At 39.7% G+C, this 21555-nt stretch overlaps 1 protein-coding gene across 5 annotated transcripts in view; it reads left to right on the plus strand.

Moving 5' to 3' along the window:
- REV3L (REV3 like, DNA directed polymerase zeta catalytic subunit) overlaps nucleotides 1-21555 on the plus strand; it is a 175596-nt gene that overhangs the window by 34148 nt on the left and 119893 nt on the right. The window lies entirely within an intron of this gene.

A 21555-nucleotide genomic window follows, 5' to 3' on the forward strand; every position in this document is an offset into this window, starting at 1 on the left:
GAGCATGTATTTGATTTATTTTAAAATCCACAATGCCTCTGCAAAGCCTTTTAGATACTAGTTGTTTGGTAAAAACGTACGATCAATTGTTGGTGTATTCCCCTAATTTTTTTGGAACAACTAGGCTAGAAAATATTTTTAAAAGAGATTTTCTTTGTGAGCTTTGTAAGGGTAACTTTAATATGCCAATTTCTGAATTTATTTAATATCATTAATTATTTTAAATTTTTTCCTAAATTATAGTTGGTTTACAGTGTGTCTTAATTTCTGCTGTACAGCAAACTGATTCAGATATATATATATTCTTTTGTGTTATTGTTTATCACAGGTTATTGAATGTAGTTCCCTGTGCTATGTAGTAGGACTTTGTTGGTTATCTGTTCTGTATATACTTGTTTGTATCTGCTAACCCCAAACTCCCACTTTATCCCTCCCCTACTCCCTCCTTTGGCAACCACAAGCTTATTCTTTATGTCTGTGAGTTTGTTTAGTAGATCAACCCATTTGTGTCATATTTCAGATTCCACATATAAGTGATATCATAGGGTATTTGTCTCTTTCTTTCTTCACTTAATATGGTAATCTCTGGGTCCATTCATGTTGCTGCAATGACATAATTTCATTCTTTTTTATGGCCCAGTAGTGTTTCATTTGTACGTGTGTGTGTATGCCTGAGTGTTCAGTTGTGTCCAACTCTTTGTGACCCCATGGACTGTATGTAGCTTGCCAGGCTCCTCTGTCCATGGAGTTCTCCAGACTAGAATACTGGAGTGGGTTACCATTCCCTTCTCCAGGACATCTTCCCAACCCAGGGACTGAGCCTGAATCTCCTGCACTGCAGGCAGATTCCTTACTGTCTGAGCCACCAGGGAAGCCCATGTGGGTTTCCCTGCGTATACACACACAACGCATCATGATCCACTCGTCTGTCATTTAGGTTGTTTCCATGTTTTAGCTATTTTGAATAGCACTATGCAGATAGGGGTGCATATATCTTTTTGAATTATAGTTTTGTCTGGAAATATGCCCAGGAGTGGGATTGCTGAATCATATGGCAACTCTATTTTTCGTCTCTTGAGGAACCTCCCAACTGTTTTCCATAGTGGCTGCACCAACTTACATTGCAGCCAACAGTGTAGGAAGAATCTTAAGTTCCCCAACCAGGCATTGAACCTGGACCCCAGCAGTTAAAGTGCCAAGTCCTAACCACTGGACTGCCAGGGACGTCCCAGATTTTGGGGAAGAGATCCAGGGTCACCTTGTATTGTGCCACCATAGACCTTCATCAGGAGGGGAAAGTGGTAGCATTTGATGGTACAGAAAAGTTCTCATCCTTCAGTCTGAATAACAAAGTTGATTGTGCTCTGAGAAGGAACTTAAAGATTATGGTTTGGAGAACTGCCTTTTATGATATGTTTTAAAGACAGATTGAACAACATCACTCATTATCAGAGAAATGCAAATCAAAACCACAATGAGGTACCACTTCACACCAGTCAGAATGGCTGTGATCCAAAAGTCTACAAGCAATAAGTGCTGGAGAGGGTGTGGAGAAAAGGGAACCCTCTTAGACTGTTGGTGGGAATGCAAACTAGTACAGCCACTAAGGAGAACAGTGTGGAGATTCCTTAAAAAACTGGAAACAGAACTGCCATATGACCCAGCAATCCCAATGCTGGGCACACACATCAAGGAAACCAGAATTGAAAGAGACACGTGTACCCCAATGTTCATTGCAGCACTGTTTATAATAGCCAGGACATGGAACCAACCTAGATGTCCATCAGCAGACGAATGGATAAGAAAGCTGTGGTACATATACACAATGGAATATTACTCAGCCATTAAAAAGAATACATTTGAATCAGTTCTAATGAGGTGGATGAATCTGGAGCCTATTATACAGAGTGAAGTAAGTCAGAAAGAAAAATACCAATACAGTGTACTAACGCATATATATGGAATTTAGAAAGATGGTAATGATAACCCTGTATGCGAGACAGCAAGAGAGACACAGATGTATAGAACAGTCTTTTGGACTCTGTGGAAGAGGGCGAGGGTGGGATGATTTGGGAGGATGGCATTGAAACATGTATATTATCATATGTGAAACGAATCACCAGTCCAGGTTCAACGCATGATGCAGGATGCTCGGAGCTAGTGCACTGGGATGACCCAGAGGGATGGGGTGGGGAGGGAGGTGGGAGAGGGGTTCAGGATGGGGAACACATGTACACCCATGGCGGATTCATGTCAGTGTATGGCAAAACCAATCCAATATTGTAAGGTAAAAAAATAAAGATAGATTGATACATTTTCTAAATAGAAATGGATGATTTGACAGTTTTGAGAATAGATGTGGAAGGCTGATAATTGTCTGGAAATGCTAGAGTTAGAGTACTCCTTGGCAGCTGATAAGATTAAATAGTAGACATCAGTGAACATATAAGCTATTCTCATTTAGGACAGAATATAGGTTAGTAATACAGGAGGTATTTGAGAAATGCTAGGTAAATTTACAATCAGCATTAGCAGAAGTAAAGATTAGGAAGAAGTATGGGTTATCAAGAAACATCAGTGTTTACTGCGAATGGGTACTTCCTTTTAATCACTAAATTTATTTGATAAAAAATACAGCCCCTGAGTTTTTGTCGTCGTTTTTTTAGCTTGTTTGAAGTGGTACTTTGATAAAGTTAAAAGAACATCAGGCTAAGAATCAAGAACTTTGAGTTCTTCAGGTTCTGAGGTCCTTGGACTTCTCAGCCAGTTGAATGTGTGACTTTAGGCACCTTGAATCTCTCGTTTCATATATTAAATGGGTAAACAAACTGAGAAATACTGAGAAATACAGAGAGTTACTATGGAGCAATAAAAAGGAATTGGCTACTGATACATGTGATATTGTCAATGAATATCAAAATCACTGTGCTGAGCAAAAGAACTCAAGCACAAAAGAGATGTACAGTGTGATTTCACTTTTATGAAGTGCTAGACAAAACTATTGTGAAAAATTAGAACACTGATTTCCTCAGAGGACATGGGGATTGACTGAAAAGTGGCACAGGGGAATTTTGGGGTTGATGAAAATGGGAAATGTTCCATAACTTCATGGAGATACACGTATTTGTCAAAATTAAGTTCCAGCATTTGTGTCTTGCACCAAATGGAAATTTTATGACTCTTCCCCTGCTCCTCCCAGAAAATAAGTTAACAAATACTGAATTCTTGTTAGTAGGTATGCCTTTCTCAGTTGAAATGTTTAGTAATTCTGAAACTACTTTTTACATTTTCTGAGTCTTTGAATTCAGGTAAATATATTTAGGAAAATGGGAGCCAGGTTTCTGTTAGACAAGAGAGAAACATGGAAATGGGGGGACACCTAGAATGTCTCTCGGGGTATCAGTTTGGAATTAGGGGTGTCAGTGTGAACTCAGCTTTTATAAGAAGAGTTTAGATAAGTAGGTCGTAGATAGGAGAGAGAGGAGGGGGCAAAGAGAAAGACAAATATAGCGGGGTGTATAAATATATAAATTCCCTAGCTCTGTCTGCTTAGAGGTTCTGCAATTAATGACACCCTCATAGCAATAGCAATGAGCATACTTACTCCCAGATCTTGATTTCCAAATAAGATTCTCACTAAATGAACCTTTGAGAGATAGTTGATTCCATGGCAGGGGCAGAGAATGTACAAGATGAGCCTGGAATATATTATTGTTCCAGAAACATTATGTGGTGTTAAGTAATGATGGGAACATATCAGAAGGACATAAGAATTCTGGTTTTCACTCAGACATGAAGTTGTCATTTTTGTACTCACAAGGACAAAGTTGAACAAACTCAAAATCAACATCTCTGCTTACCAATACCCTGAAGACTGGAGAGACAGACAAATACGGCGAATCCCAGCTTCCCAGGGGCAGAAGCTGATGGAGCCAGGAACTGGTAGGAAAACTTAACCTGTGACTGATGAACTTCCAGAAGCCGAGTGCAGATGAGCTTGAGAGTTAAACATTCCCAGGGGCTAAGTTTTAGGGAAGGGGGTCTCACACTTCTATGGAGTTTTTCTTCCTCGAGCTCTGTCAGGTTCTCACAGTGAAGAATATGGGAGGAGTGAGTCCTTTTATGCCTCCAACAGGGCATTGAAATAGAAACCATTTTGAAACAGGCTGCTGCTGCTGCTGCTAGGTCACTTCAGTCGTGTCCAACTCTTTGTGACCCCATAGATGGCAGCCCACCAGGCTTCCCTGTCCCTGGGATTCTCCAGGTAAGAACACTGGAGTGGGTTGCCATTTCCGTCTCCAATGCGTGAAAGGGAAAAGGGAAAGTGAAGTCGCTCAGTCGTGTCCGACTCCTAGCGACCCCATGGACTGCAGCCCACCAGGCTCCTCTGTCCATGGGATTTTCCAGGCAAGAGTACTGGAGTGGGTTGCCATTGCCTTTGAGACAGGTTCCCCCCTGCCCAGAGAGGGAAACTACTAGAGCCTAACCAGCCTGGGGAAAGGGAAATACCCAACTTTAGCTCTGTCCAGTCTTATTGCCTCATCGCAGAGGGGAAAAAGGCCGAGAGGCATTTGCGAAGGCCACAGCCAGGCACACAGGGCCACTTGAAAACTCAAACTTAACCATTGAATTAGAGAATACTTTTCTCACTCTTTTTATCTTACCACCGCCTCAGTGGGGCTCCTGTATAGTAACAGGATTACAGATGGAAAAACTACAAGGCTTGCACTTTAAAAGGAGTTTCTAGGGAAACTCAAAAGATGATGGGAAAGACAAAAATAAGGACCTTAGAGGAAATTTTAGCCTCTGATACCTGTAACTACAGTAAACACAGCTTAACTACTAGTAAAATATGGCACGGATTTTGGAATTTGTCAGACTGGAAATTTAAAATTAAACTGATTGATATACTAAGAGATCTAATTAGAAAAGTGGATAGCATGTAAAAACAGATGGGTAATGTAATGTAAATAGAGAGATAGAAACTCTTAAAGAAACAAAGGGAAGTAATGGAAATCAAAAACATTGTAATAGAAGTGAAGAATGCCTTTGATAGACTCCTCAGAAGGAAAATAGAGGAAGGAGCAAAGGAAATATTTGAAGTAATAATGGCTGAGAATTTTTCAAAATTAATGACACCAAATCACCAGTCCAGGAAGATTAGAAGACACCAAATATGATAAATAGCAAATCTACACTTACTCATATCATTTTCAAATTGCTAAGCGTTATATTGGACTTCTCTTCATGAACCATGCAAGCAAGAAGAGAGTGGAGTGAAATGTTTAGAAAGGAAGAGCATTGTAGAGGGACAAGTGAAGGTAAAATAAAATCTTCTGTCTTCTTATTTTTAATTGACATAGTAGGTAACTGTTCAAAATAATAATGGAAGCAGCATAGTGGGTAATTACAGATTTTGGAGAAGGGACATGAACGATAGCGATGTTATAAGGGAAAAGAGGGAGGAATTTGGAGTACCATTATTGAAAACTTGGAAAACTATTATATAAAGCACTATCCGTGAAGTGCGTCTGTAGAGTTAGTTGATGGTTGGTATAGGTTATGTTTAAATGTATAACACAAACTCTAGTTGTTGTTCAGGCACTAAGTTGTGTCTGACACTTTGTGACACCATGAACTGTAGCACTCTTAAGTTTGCGGCTCCATGAACTATAGCCCACCAGGCTCCTCTCCCTGGAATTTTCCAGGCAAAAATACTTGAGTGGGTTGCCATTTCCTACTCCAGGAGATCGTCTTAACTCAGGGACCAAATCCACATGTCTTGCACCTTCTGCATTGGCAGGCAGATTCTTTACCACTAGTGCCACCTGGGAAGCCTTAGACATTTCAAGTAAATGGAATCATACAGTATGTGATTTTTATGTGTCTGACTTCTTTAATTTAGCAAAAGATCTTCAAGGTTCATCCATGTTGTACCATTTATCAGTATTTTGTTCCTTTTTATGGCCAAATATCCCATTGTGTGTGTTCCACACTGCATTTATTCATTCGTCAAATGATTAACATTTGGGTTATTACTACCTTTTGGCTATTACGAATAATGCTGCTAGGAGCATTTATGTGCAAGTTTTTGTGTGGATATTTGTATTTATCTTGAGCATGTATGTAGGAGTAGAATTGCTAGTGATGTGATAATCCTGTTTAACCTTTTGAAGAACTGCCTGACTACTTTCCACATCAACCACACCGTTTAACATTTCCATCAGCAGTATGTTGAGGTTTCCAGTTTCTCCGTAACATTTGTTATTGTCTGACTTTTTGATTATAGCTGTTCTAGTGGGTCTAAAGTAATATTTAATTATGGTTTTGATTTGTATTTCACTAGTGGCTACTAAGGTTGAGCGTCTTCTCTTGTACTTATTGGCCATTTTTACGGTTTCTTTGGGAAATGTCTATTCAGATCCTTTGCCGCTTTGAAAATTGGGTTATTTGTCTTTTTATTGTTGAGATGCAAGACTGTTTATTCTAGATACAAGTCCCAAATACTTTCTCTTATTCCTTAAGTTGTCTTTTTACTTTCTTGTAGACAAGTAAAACTTTATGGTCCTTGAGTGTTTAGCTACCATAAAGTATGCTTGAGAAATATACTAAATTTGCATAATCTCATTATTTGTAACATTTTAGTTATGTGCCTTGGAAAGAAAATTCAGGCATTTATATACAAAGTTGACTGGACAATAAGTTTATTTTGATTAGCTATTAATACTGCTTTAAATCATCTGAGTTAAATTTTCAGATTGTAAATTGGATTATTAATTTTACTTCAAGACCTTGGATTACTTACCTTTCAGTTGAAGTACTGTCAGGATTAATATGTTTGACCATTCTGGCTAAAACATTGAAAACTAAAACATTGGTTTTATAAGTCAGAATTATACTTTTAGCAAGTTAATAAGTACTAGTTATTTTTATGATGTTTAGTTTGAAAGGTGCACATTTTCTTGGGAAGTGTAGCTTGAAACGACTGTTAGCAGTTTAATTTTTTAAGGCTAGGGTTTTTAGAGTAGTATGATAGTATACCATGGTGTGTGAAGTAGTATTCAGGCTGAGGCCCACTATCACTGTGAAAGCAAAGGTGATTACTGGTTTCCTTTCTGTAATAATATTTGCAAACTAAATTACATATGAATGTTGAGCATGTCATTTCATCAGATTTTTGGCATATTAATCATAAAATAATTTGTTTATATATGCTTTTTTGCAACCTCATGGACTGGAGCCTTGCAGGCTCCTCTGTCCATGGCATTCTCCAGGCAAGAATACTGGAATGGGTTGCCATTCCCTTCTCCAGGGTGTCTTCCTGACCCAGGGATTGAACCCAGGTCTCCTGCATTGCAGGTGAATTCTTTACCATCTGACTACCAGGGAAGCCCTAAAATAAAAAACAGCAGGTGAAGTGAAGTGAAAGTCACTCAGTCATGTCTGACTCTTTGGGACTCCATGGCCTGTATAGTCCATGGAATTCTCCAGGCCAGGATACTGGAGTGGGTAGCCTTTGCCTTCTCCAGGGCATCTTCCCAACCTGGGATCAAACCCAGGTCTCCCACATTGCAGGCGGGTTCTTTACCATCTGAGCCACCAGGGAAGCCTGGGAATACTGGAGTGGGTAGCCTATTCTTCTTCAGCAAATCTTCCTAACCTAGGAATTGAACCAGGGTCTCCTGCCTTGCAGGCAGATTCTTTACCAGCTGATCTACCAGGGAAATAGTTGGTTATCTTACTGCTGTTACTATGGAAAGTGAAGTCGCTCAGTCATGTCCAACTCCTGGCGACCCCATGGACTGCAGCTTACCAGGCTCCTCCGTCCATGGGATTTTCCAGGCAAGAGTACTGGAGTGGGTTGCCATTGAAGTGGTCCTTAATTCAGTCTCTTGTACTCCCTAGCAAACAGGTGGGGAATAGGAGGACATTATGAATATCTTCATTAACATTTGAAAAGCAATATTTATAAGGAGAAAAAAATAAAAGTAGTCAAATTTCTACTAGACTCCGTTTTTGAAAACCCTTGTAGATGTTACCCAGTATGAAAAAAATCCTGTTGTTTCTGCTTTCTAACCATAAATTCTCAATTTTCTGACATCAACTTTGGATGTCCTACCATTCAATTCAGTTGTGACACTACCTGAAGTTTGTGCAGACTCCAGAGTAAGGGATCAGTCCCATAAGACTGTCCTCACTCCTCAGCCATGAATGGGGTCCCCAGGCTACCTTCACTTATGTTCAGCCAACTACGGATTAGTGGTTTTCCATAATCTCTCTCTCAAGTCCCTTTCAGGTTCAATAAATGGCTATAATAACTTACAAATTTAAGCAGAGTGTCATACTTAATGTGGTTTATTTAAAAGGATACAAATGAGTAGCCTCATGAAAAGATGCATAGGACACGTTTCAGTACCTCTGTCTCCATGGAGTTGGCATGCACCACCAATTAGGAAACTTCCCAAAGCCTTATTGTTCAAGTTTTTATTGAAGTTTTCTTATAAAAGCGTGACTGATTAAATCATTGGCCATTGGTGATTTAACCTGGAGATGAGATGGGTGAGATGAGGTTGAAAGTTTCAACGCTCTAATGATATGGTTGATTCCTGGGTAACCAGCCCCATTTTGAAGCTGTCTAACAACCCCACCAAGAGGCTTCTTATTAGCAGAAACTCCGGTATGGTCACAAGGGGTTCATTATGAATAATGAAAGATACTGCTATCAGGATGCTCAGGAGATACCAGTCGTTATAAGAACTATGCATAAGGAATCAGGCACAAAGATCAAAATAAACATATTTTAAAAATTAAACCACATATGGTAGTCTAATATGTAATATTAAACACCCCATGTATTTCAGGCTCTCTGCTATGCATTAAGAATAGGAAGAATGAAAAGACATGATGTGTGTGTTCAAGGAACTCGCAGTGTAGGTGTGAAGATAGAGACAGTGACGCTGTATCTTATAGGGTGTTAGGGTCTGAAGCTAAAGGTATGAGATTAAAACCTAAAAGGCAGAATTTCTCTGACAATCTCTTAAGTTGCATGAAATCCACCACACATCTTTCTATAAGTCGAACAGCTTAGTTTTCCAACATCACAGTCTCCTCAGTTGAGCTCTAGTTGAAATAGTTGGTCTGTGATCAGGGCCGTGTTTTATGAAAACTCTTAACTGTATCTTTTAAATAGTAAGATCATACTTAGTTAACGTCTCTCGATAAGAGGTGCTTCTACAATTAGAAGCATATAGGAACTGAGAGACTAAGGAACAACAGATTTATATGTCTCATAGTGCCAGAGGATAAATGTGTTGATTGATCACACTGGTATCATTTAATTATGTTCTCATATTACTCACTTAGTCTCCTCTATCTGTGTCTCTTCTCATCCTCCCTCAATCCCTTTCTATCTAGTAAATAAGACACACATGATGTGATTCCAGTGTGTATAAACATGTATAGCGTAAGTGCCATAATAGATTTATATAGGTGAGGACACAAGAGGAGAAACACGTTTAAACTCATCTTTGTGGGTAAAGGATGTGCTGTGCTGTGTTTAGTCTCTCAGTCCTGTCTGACTCTTTGCAACCCCATGGGCTGTAGCCCGCCAGGCTCCTCTGTCCATGGGATTCTCTAGACAAGAATACTGGAGTGGGTTGCCATACCCTCTTCCAGGGGATCTTCCCGACCCAGGGATTGAACCAGTGTCTCTTATATTTCTTGCACTGGTAGGTGGGTTCTTTACCACTAGCACTACCTGGGAAGCCCAAAGGATGATATTCATAGTTGAATTAGCAAGTGGAACTGATACTTCAAAATGAGATGCAGTCAGTGGTTTCCATCTGAATACTAATCACATACTTCATTTCCTTCAAAAAAATACTTGTTATGTCTGTCTTTTTCCTATTTTCTCAGTGATTCTTCTGCTTAGAGAGTATATTAATTCAAGGAAATGTACTGAGCATGTCTGTGACATGGCTGAGGCAGAGCATTCTAAAGTCCCGTTTCTGTGGCTTGTGATGCTGCTGTAACTTGTCCACAGTACTCCAAGTTGTACTGGTGAATATAAATATGGGAAAATTAATCTTCCCTATTGAGCAGAGAACTATAGGCCAATATATAATGCGTCCTTTGGCCACCTACACGGTTATGTTACAGTAATACATCTTCTGTTTTGCTCTTTGTTTTCTCTGTGTATAAAACAGAAAGCTTTTATGTTGCTCTATTATTCCTTTATGCTGAAAAAGTTATCTTCTTTTATACTTTTATTTTCTAGTATACTATTTTAATTCTGTTGTTGTTTCTTATGTGTATATATGTATATATATGTGTTTGTGTATATGTGAGTTAGGATTCCCTGGTAGCTCAGACGGTAAAGAATCTATCCACAGTGCAGAAGACCTGGGTTCGATGCCCAGATCAGGAAGATCCCCTGGAGAAGGGAATGACAACCCACTCTAATATTCTTGCCTAGAGAATTCCAGGGACAGAGGAGCGCGCGCACGCGCGCGTGCGCGCGCGTGCGCACACACACACACACACACGCGCGCACGCACTACTTTGCTTGGGGTTGCCACAAGGATTACAATTAACATCTTAATTTAAAACAGTCCAGTTTGGATTAATCTCAATTTTAATATACAAAAACTTTTTCTAGTATAAAACCATTATAAAAATTATATCTTTATACATTATAAGCCCATCAACATAATTTTTTAGATTTCTTTATGTATTTTATTTTGGAGGGCTGTGGTGCGTTGTTGCTGCTACTCGCAGGCTTTCTGTAGTTGCAGAGAGTGGGGGCTGCTTTCTGGTTGTGGGGTGCGGGATTTCCGTTGTGGTGGCTTCTCTGTTGCAGAGCACAGGCTCTAGGGCGTGTGGGCTTCAGAGCATTGGCTTAGTTGCTGTGGCACAGGCTTAGTTGTTACATGGCACGTAGCATCTTCCCGGACCTGGGATGGAACCAATGTTCCTCACATTGTAAAGCGGATTCTTAACCACTGGACCACCAGGGAAGCCCCCATCAATACAATCTTATAATACACCTGTCCTTTAAGTGAGACAGAAGAAAAGAGTTACAAATATACATTTTTATTATCTTTTGTGTTCACTTACTTAGCTACCTTTACTCTTGCTTTTTATTACTTAGTGTGGATTTGAGTTACTGTCTGTTGTTTTTTCGTTTTAGCCTGAAATGAAATAACCGTTCAGTGTTTCTTACAGGGCAGGTCTGCCAGTGATGAATTCTTTCAATTTTCCTTTATCTAGGAATGTCTTAAGTTTATTTTTTCCCACCTCACCTAGCTCTCCTTCCTTTTTTGAAGGGTGCTTCAGCTAGATACAGAATTCTTGGATGACAGTCTCTCTCTTTCATCTCTGTGACCGTATCATCCTGCCCACTGGCCTGCGTAGTTTCTAGTGAGAGGTCAGCTATTAAACTTGTTCAGGAAGCTCTGTAGCTAAGAAATGTTTTCCTTTTGCCACTTTGATGATTTCTGTCTGTCCATCAAATTGGAGAAGTTTTTTGTCGTTACTTTTTTCAGATATTCTTTCCACTCCTTTTTGTCTCTCCTCTCCTTTGGAAACTCACATTGTGTTGGCATACCTGATGTAGTCCCACAGATCTCTGAGGCTCTCTGTTCATTTTTCTTTGTGTGTGGCGCCCACACACACGCACCCGCGCATGCGCTTAGTGGCTTAAGTTGTGTTCGACTCTTTGCAACCCTATGGGCTGTAGCCCACCAGGCTCCTCTGTCCAAGGGATTCTCCAGGCAAAAATATTGAAGGGGTTATCGTGCCCTCCTCTAGGGGGTCTTCCTGACCCAGGCATCAAGTCCATGTCTCTTGTGTCTCCTGCTTTGGCAGGCGGGTTCTTTACCACTAGCGCCACCTGGGAAGCCCAGGTTTCTTCATAAGATTGGAGAGTCTCAACTGTCTGTAAGTTCAGTGATTCCTTTGCCAGTTCAAATGTGCTGTTTATCTTCTCTAGTAAAATTTTCATTTCTATTATTGCTCTTTTCAACTCAAATGTGTATATTATAGTTTTTGTGTTTTTTAATTGCATTGGATGGGAATATAATTTTCATATTGAAATGTCAACTTTTTATTTGATTTTATAATTTGTCTCTTCATTTATATTTTCTAAGTAGAGAATATAAAATGTATTATATTTGTATCTAAATATAAAATTATTATATATAAATGTATTAAATATATAAATTTATATATAAAATGTGACTTAAACTTTCATTTAATTCTTTATAAGTAACTTCCTTTATTTCTTTAAAATATTTTTAATAGCTGATTTAGGGTCTTTGTCCAGGAAGACCAACATCTCAACAACTTCAGAGACAGTTTCTGTTGATTTTTTTCCTATGTATGGGTCATGCTTCCCTGTTTCTTTGTATGTCTTACACTTTTTGTTGGAAACTAGATATTTTCAATAACATGACAGTTAAGATAACCGTAGTCCTTCCTACCCCCAGGATTTGTTTTGCTCTGTTGTTGGTGTTGCTATTTGTTTCTTTAATGACTTTCCTGGCTTAATTCTGTTCAGTTTCTGTTCTTTGAAGTCTGGTCAGCTAGCTTGGTGGTCAGTTATTGATTGGCCAGAGATGTCTTTAAATGCTTCAAGCCAGTAGGTCTCTATTTAGCGTTTGCTGAGGGGCTGTGTGTGTGTGTGTGTGTGTGTGTTGAAGCAAAGCTTCAAGGTCACCCAGAAGTGAATTATTAGGGCCTTGTTAGGTCTTCTGCGCAGTTCACACAGCTCCACATATGTGCATAGCCTTGTATATTCCCTGACTGTTGCAGAGTTTTTCAAAGCCCCTTATGGATATTTGACTCCTCAGTTTTTCCTTTTAAATATTTTGGTCACCCTCTGTTAGCTGCAACTAGTAAAATCTGTTCAGGAAACTGCAATGTTAAACAATTGCTATTGACTATTTTCAGCAAATACACTGCAGATAGGACTGTAAACATTGAGAGAGCTCTGAGTTGTCAAAGCCTGAAGAATGCAGTTTTTCTAGCAAGCTGCCATGCAGGTGAAATAGTAAGAGTTTTCTAGTGCTTGCGGGGGCGAGGGGAGGGGGAATGCAAATGTATTCTGGCTCTCCAGTATCTGCTCGGTTTTTAGGTTTCACAGCTACCATGGTAGCAAGATTTTGGTTTTCAACGCTTATCTGGAGCTGGAGATGAGAGATTGCATTAGGACAAGTTAACAGCCTACAAAGTTTGCTGTTCTTGCTAAGATCAACAGGTTTTCCTGAGTAAGCATTGCTTGGATTATCACAGTCCTTCAGTTAATTTCCTGAGTGCCAGAAAAAAGTTTATTTTGACAGTGTTTATCTGTATTCTTTTAAAAAATTTTTTCTTGAAGTATAGTGGATATGGTACAGTTGATAGTATGTTATAGGTGTACAATATAATGGTTTATTATTTTTAAAGGTATCCAACCAGTCCATTCTAAAGGAGATCAGTCCTGGGTGTTCTTTGGAAGAACTGATGCTAAATCTGAAATTCCAATACTTTGGCCACCTCATGTGAAGAGTTGACTCATTGGAAGAGACCCTGATGCTGGGAGAGATTGAGGGCAGGAGGAGAAGGGGACGACAGAGGATGAGATGGCTAGATGGCATCACCGACTCGATGGACATGAGTTTGGGTGAACTCTGGGAGTTGGTGATGGACAGGGAGGCCTGGCTTGCTGCGATTCATGGGGTCACAAAGACTCGGACACGACTGAGAGACTAAACTGAACTGATACTTCATTTATAGTTATAAAATATTGGCTATATTCCCTGTGTTGTAAATTACATCCTTGTAGCATATTTTATACTTAATAGTTTACCTCTAAATCCTCTACCCGTAAATTGCCCCTCCTCCTTTCCATCGCCCTCCTGGTAACCACTAGTTCTCTATGTCTGTGCGTCTTTTCTGTTGTATTCACTAGTTTTGCACTTTTTAAGATTCCACATATAAGTGATGTATCATGTTTCTCTGTCTGACTTATTTCACTTAGCATCAGTTTCAGTTTAGTCTCTCAGTTGTGTCCGACTCTTTGAGACCCCACGGACTGCAGCACGCCAGGCCTCCCTGTCCGTCACCAACTCTGGAGTCTACCTAAACTCATGTCCATTGAGTTGGTGATGCCATCCAGCCATCTCGTCCTCTGTCGTCCCCTTCTCCTCCTGCCCCCAATCTCTCCCAGCACCAGGATCTTTTCCAGTGAGTCAGCTCTTCACATGAGGTGGCCAAAGTTTTCGAGTTTCAGCTTCAAGATCAATCTTTCCAACGAACACCAGGACTAATTTCTTTAGGATGGATTGGTTGGATCTCCTTGCAGTCCACAGGACTGTCAAGAGTCTTCTCCAACTCCACAGTTCAAAAGCATCAATTCTTTGGCGCTCAGCTTTCTTTATAGTCCAACTCTCACATCCATACATGACCACCGGAAAAACCATAGCCTTGACTAGACTGACCTTTGTTGGCAAAGTAATGTGTCTGCCTTTTAATATACTGTCCAGGTTGGTCATAACTTTGCGTCCAAGGAGTGTCTTTTAATTTTATGCCTGCAATCACCATCTGCAGTGATTTTGGAGCCCAAAAACATAAAGTCAGCGACTGTTTCCACTATTTCCCCATCTATTTGCCACGAACTGATGGGACCAGATGCCATGATCTTAGTTTTCTGAATGTTGAGCTTTAAGCCAACTTCTTCACTTTCCTCTTTCATTTTCATCAAGAGGCACTTTAGTTCTTCTTCACTTTCTGCCATAAGGGTAGTGTCATCTGCCTATCTGAGATTATTGATATTTCTCCTGGCAATCTTGATTCCAGCTTGTGCTTCTTCCAGCCCAGCGTTTCTCATGTGATGTACTCTGCATATAAGTCAAATAAGCAGGGTGACAGGATACAGCCTTGACGTACTCCTTTTCCTATTTGGAACCAGTCTGTTGTTCCATGTCCAGTTCTAACTGTTGCTTCCTGACCTGCATACAGATTTCTCAAGAGGCAGGTCAGGTGGTCTGGTATTCCCATCTCTCTCAGAATTTTCCACAGTTTATTGTGATCCACACAGTCAAAGTCTTTGGCATAGTCAATAAAGCAGAAATAGATGTTTTCCTGGAACTCTTGCTTTTTCGATGATCCAGCAGCTGTTGGCAATTTGATCTCTGGTTCCTCTGCCTTTTCTAAAACCACCTTGAACATTTGGAAGTTCACATTCCACGTACTGTTGAAGCCTGGCTTGGAGAACTTTGAGCATTACTTTACTACCGTGTGAGATGAGTGCAATTGTGCGGTAGTTTGAGCATTCTTTGGCATTGCGTTTCTTTGGGATTGGAATGAAAATTTACCTTTTTCAGTCCTGTGGCCACTGCTAAATTTTTCAAATTTGCTGACATTTTGAGTGCAGCATTTTCACAGCATCATCTTTTAGTATATGAAATAGCTCAACCGGAATTCCATCACCTCCACTAGCTTTGTTCACAGTGGTGCTTCCTAAGGCCCACTTGACTTCACATTCCAGGATGTCTGGCTCTAGGTGAGTCATCACACCAAGGTGATTATCTGGATCATGAAGCTCTTTTTTGTACAGTTCTTCTGTGTGTTCTTGCCACCTCTTCTTAATATCGTCTGCTTCTGTTAGGTCCATACCATTTCTGTCCCTTATTGAGCCCATCTTTGCATGAAATGTTCCCTTGGTACCTCTGATTTTCTTGAAGAGATCTCTAGTCTTTCCCATTCTGTTGTTTTCCTCCTATTTCTTTGCACTGATCCCTGAGGAAGGCTTTCTTATCTCTCCTTGCTATTCTTTGGAACTCTGCATTCAAATGGGTATATCTTTCCTTTTCTCGTTTGCTTTTTGCTTCTCGTCTTTTCATAGCTATTTGTAAGGCCTCCTCAGATAGCCATTTTGCTTTTTTGCATTTCTTTTCCATGGGGATGGTCTTGATCCCTGTCTCTTGACTTCCTACTTTTGCATTCCAGCACCCTATAATGAAAAGGACATCTTTTGGGGTGTTAGTTCTACAAGGTCTTGTAGATCTTTCTAGAACCGTGCAACTTCAGTGTTATTGCTCAGAGAATAGACTTGGATTACTATGGGGACAACCCAGGATGAGATGGCTGGATGGCATCATGGACTCGATGGACGTGGGTCTGGGTGAACTCCGGGAGATGGTGATGGACAGGGAGGCCTGGCGTGCTGCGATTCATGGGGTCGCAAAGAGTCGGACACGACTGAGCGACTGAACTGAACTGACCGTGATATTGAATGGTTTGCCTTGGAAATGAACAGAGATAATTCTGTCACTTTTGAGATTGCATCCAGGTACTGCATTTTGGACTCTTTTGTTGACTATGATGGTTACTGTATTTCTTCTAAGGGATTATTGCACACAGTAGTAGATATAATGGTCATCTGAGTTAAATTCACCCATTCCAGTCAATCTTAGTTTGCTGATTCCTAGAATGGCAAGTTCACTCTTGCCATCTCCTGTTTGACGACTTCCAATTTGCCTTAATTCATGGACCTGACATTCCAGGTTCCTATGCAGTATTGCTCTTTACAGCATCGGACCTTGCTTCTATCCTCAGACACATCCACAACTGGGTATTGTTTTTGCTTTGGCTCTGTCCCTTCATTCTTTCTGGAGTTACTTCTCCACTGATCTCCAGTAGCATATTGGGCACCTACCAACCTGGGGAGTTCATCTTTCAGTGTCCTATTATTTTGCCTTTTCATACTGTTCATGGGGTTCTCAAGGCAAGAATACTGAAATGATTTGCCGCTCCCTTCTCCAATGGACCACATTCTGTCAGATCTCTCCACCATGACCCGTCCATCTTGGGTGGCCCCACACGACATGACCTAGTTTCACTGAGTTAGACATGTGATCAGATTGGCCTGTTGTCTGTGACTGTGGTTTCAGTCTGTCTACCCTCTGATGCCCTCTCTCAGTGCCTATTGTCTTATTGGGGTTTCTCCTACCTTGGACGTGGGGTATCTCTTCACAGCTGCTCCTTACCTTGGACGTGCGGTATCTCCTCACAGCCATCTCCTCCCAGCCGCTGCTGCTGACCTTGCACGTGGAGTATCTCCTCTCAGCCACCGCTCCTGACCTTGCATGTGGGGTATGTCCTCTCAGCAGTTCACCACTCCAGTGCTGCGCAGCATAAGTATCACTGACCATAATACTGTCCAAATCCATCCATGCTGTTACATATGGCAAAATTTCAATCTTTTTTTATGGCCAAGTAGTATTCTGGGGGGTGTGTGTGTGTGTATGTATACATATGCACACAGCTTCTTTATCCGTGCATCTGCTGATGAACACTTAGGTTGCTTCCATATCTTGGAAATTATAAAAAATGCTGCTGTGAATTTTTGGGGTGCATATATCTTCTTGAATTAGTATTTTTACTAATTACTTCCTCTGCCTTTCTGAATGTACTTCTTTCCATTGTTATGTATTTTTATTAGCATTCTGTTTCCAGTCTCTTATGCAGCTTCTCTTTGCTTGTTTTTCTCTTATATGTTTCTACTGGACCCTTGGAACTCTGGTTCCATGGCTAACATACTTTGTTGTTGTTTAATCACTAAGTCATGTCTGACTCTTTTGTGACCCTGTGGACTGTAGCCCACCAGGCTGCTCTGTCCATGGGCTTTCCCAGGCAAGAATACTGGAGTGGGCTGCCATCTCCTTCTCCAGGGGATCTTCCTGACTCAGGGATTGGACCTGCATCTCCTGCATGGCAGGCTGATTCTTCACCACTGAGCCACCTGGAAGCCTGCTAACATACTCACGCTCTCCATTATTCACCGACTGTTACTGCTCTTTTCTTTTCAGGGACTGATTCTCTTACATCCCACAGAAATAAAAATCCTCTATTACTCCCTTAAATGTTAGTATTCCTCAAGTTTCTGGCCTATACCCCTTCTATTGTCTGTCTTATTGCCCCTGAGGATTCTTACCTAATTGTTGCTCAGACTCGCAAGTCTGTCTTCTTCCTTCTCTAGCCCAGATCTTTGTCTTAAATTCCACATCTGTATCTAATTGTGCTTAATGTAAATCTTTGGAATTTCTGTAGACAGATAAAATTTCTTAAGTTCAAAATATAAATCAATTTATTTTTCTCTCTCAGTTTCTTTGATATTCTCGTTTATCTATTTGCCTAAACCAAAAATGTGGATCGTTTTTTATTCTTTCTCCTTTACCTTTCCTCCATATATTAGAGTCAGTTACTTTTCAATTCTGTGCCCTAAATCCTACTTGAATTAGATTTTCTTCATCTCTACTGACATCTCTTGCCAGAAGTACTCCCGTAGACTCCTAAACAGATCTTCCCGTTATAGTCCCATTCTGTCCCGAACTTCTTCACAGTGTGTCCACAAGGAAATTAGAAAATGCAAATCCGCATAAGTCACAGGGTCTACACACAGGCGCGTGTATGTACACATACACACACACACTTTGCCCTTCTCTCCATTGCATTTCGTGCTCCGTCCCAATTGCCTTTTCCTGTTTCTGGACCCTGTTATGTTCCTTTTCACTTTCAGTTGCATACCACGCTATTCTTTCTCCTTTGCTTTTTGTTGCTTTGTCAGGGAAACCTTTCTGTATTCTCACAAACTGTATTACATACCTCTAACCATACTGTAATTGCCTGTTTACTCATCTTTATCTCCAAGTAGAATGCCAAGTCCATGAGATCAGAGACTGTGGTTATGAGCAGCCTGTGGCCTAGCACTTAACATTGGGCTTCCACAAATTATTTGATGAATAGCAAATTTATGCCTACATATACGAATGATGGAACCAACCATGTTGAGCACTGAGAATACAAAGATGTATTCAGCAAATGTATAAATAAAACAGCCATGTGAAACATCTGGTGTTTGAGGGATATAGCTCTGCTAGTAATGCAGCATTACTAACTTAAAGCTGATGATTCTAAATGAAGTCCTGTATGCCTTGGTTGAAAAATACAATGCCATGAATATATATCTCAAATCCCGAAGCATTATTTAGAAATGAAGGGAGAAAATGAAGAGAAACTATTCAATAGGAAGTTATATATATATGCCCATAATAGAGTTAGTAATTATACTTAGTTTTTGTATTATTTTGTTTTTAATTTCTGGGTCATTGAAAAGTAGGTGACTTCTTTCCTGCCTGTCTTTTACACAAATTGTATAATATTTAGAAACTATTTATAAGCAACAAGAAAGAAAATGAAATCACCCATTATCTGATTTAATATATATAGTTTCACAATTGAAATAAATCTGAATATCACCAGAAATAGATATATCATAAGCATCTCTCTATGCTAGGAAATACATCAATACCATCTGTTACTGAGGTTAGCAAACTTTATACCACATAGTATATATTTGAGGCTTTAAGGGCTAGAAGGTCTTTGTCACAGTTATTCAACTCCTCCTGTATTTGGAATAGACCATTCCAAATGGGTGTGGTGTATTCCAGTAAAACTTTACTTAAAAGACAGGTGACAAGCAGGATTTGGTATGAGGGCCATAGATATGTTCTGTGATAACATGTAAACCATAATTACTAAATTTCCTATTTGAAGGTGTTTATTATCTTCATTTTTTACGATTATTATGCTGTCTTAACATCTTAATATCTAAATCTTTATGTACATTCTTAACTTTTTTCCTTAGCATAAATCCTGGAAAAAACGCCTAGGGCTAACAGTATATCCTTAAGACTTCTTTTTTTCATGAGAATAGGTGATATAACACTTACTTTCAAACTGTGACTATTAGGAGTTTTGTTTGGTTCATTTTGTGGTTTTTGTGCGGCTAGGAAAAGAAAGATGAAGTGATGGAGGCAAAGAAAGACTGGAGGGAAACATTGAATGATCGTAATACAGAACTTAAGAGATGTTTCATGAAGAAGAAAACATGAGAAATTTCATAAATACAAATTTTTCTGTTCATATAACCAAGTTTTTTTTATTATTATTATTTGTTTCATAGCTCTAACAGTTTTGTTTAAAATTTTGTGTAGATTGAGATTTGGGAGATGGGGTTTGCAAATTTCAAAATGAACTTTTCTGAATCAGTCTCCTAAGATTCTCTTAGGCTAGTATGATTTTGATTGTGATTACCAATGAGCTTGTTTTGAAAAAAAAAAAAAGGAAAAAAGAGGCCATTAAATTTTCCTGTTCTTGTTGACAGGGAAGTCTAATCAGAGCAGGGATTACTATCCATGGACAAAATCCTGTTTGTCCCCTGTTGTAAATGAAATTTTATTGGAACACGGCCATGGCCATTCACTTAAGTACTGTCTGTGACTGCTTTCAGGCCACGACAACAGAGTTCCATAGTTACAGCAGGGACAATATAGCCCATAAGGCCTAAAATATGTACTGTATCCCACTTAACAGAAAAAAGATTTTCAGACCCCTGAATAAGAGGAATGGCATATGTTAGTCTTTCTATTATTGAAAATGGATCTACAAAACCAGAAGTCATTTTGTTACAGATACACTAACAAGTTTTTAGAAGCACAGTTAATTCAGATCCCAAATCTGGGCTTGCAAAATATAGAAGAAAATGTGAGAAAACAATAAAAGAAATGTTGGAATACAGAGGGCTTAATGTTTAGTGAAGTTTTAAGTTCTGTGAGAGATTAGATTTAGAGTACCACAACACTGGCTGTTACAGAAGCACCTACCTTAGTTATAAAATCCCTTCTTACATAGTTGGAAAATAGCCAATTCTACAAAGTTTTGCTATAGTGTCTTTAAGTGAGCAGTTATGCTGTGACAAGTTCAGTGGAAAATTTTTTGAAACCTGTTTACATAGGCTTATTCTCCCAACGACAGTCCTTGTTCCTACTGAATTTGTTTCCTTAATTCCGTTTCACATAACAATAATAAGAAACATTCAGGAAGTAGGGATATTTTCTTTCTTTGAATCCACGTTACCTGGAAATAACTAATATCCAGAGTCCCAAATCATTTAGTAAGGTTTTGAAGCAGCATAGCTTTTGTTAATTTGAGAAAGACATTCTTAAGAGAATCTTGTGTGAAACTCTTTGGAGTATAGTAGAAATGCCTCGAGACTGAAGGCGAATATTCATTGTAACTAGGCCACTAAAGAGATGGTGGAGAAACCTGAGTCTGTAGTACCAGCTACGTGGGCTGCTTCTATGAGGGAGAAGCCACTAATGCTCACACCACTGGTTTTAGGGGGTTTCCTCACCGCTGAGTCTAATCCTTAGCGGGGTGAGGGCAGACGAGTTTATCTGAGGGACTGTTCATCTGTATGGTCCCACACATTTGTGTGGGATAGAGCTAATGGAAGGAAATAAATAAAAAGTCTGTATCTTGTCAAGATCAAGCAATGCTATGGCAGAGCTACAAATTTTACAGTAATAAAAGACATACTGTTGCCGAAAAGACATTGACTCTCATTCATTTTTACACGTTTCTCTTTGTTTTAACTTTTGAGTCTTATTTTATCTTGTTTCTGTGACACTTACTCTGTGTTAGAGCTGTTATAGCTCTGCCAAGAATTCCTTA

This window comes from Ovis canadensis, chromosome 8 (genome assembly GCF_042477335.2).
Source record: "Ovis canadensis isolate MfBH-ARS-UI-01 breed Bighorn chromosome 8, ARS-UI_OviCan_v2, whole genome shotgun sequence".
NCBI classification, from domain to species: Eukaryota; Metazoa; Chordata; class Mammalia; order Artiodactyla; family Bovidae; genus Ovis; species Ovis canadensis.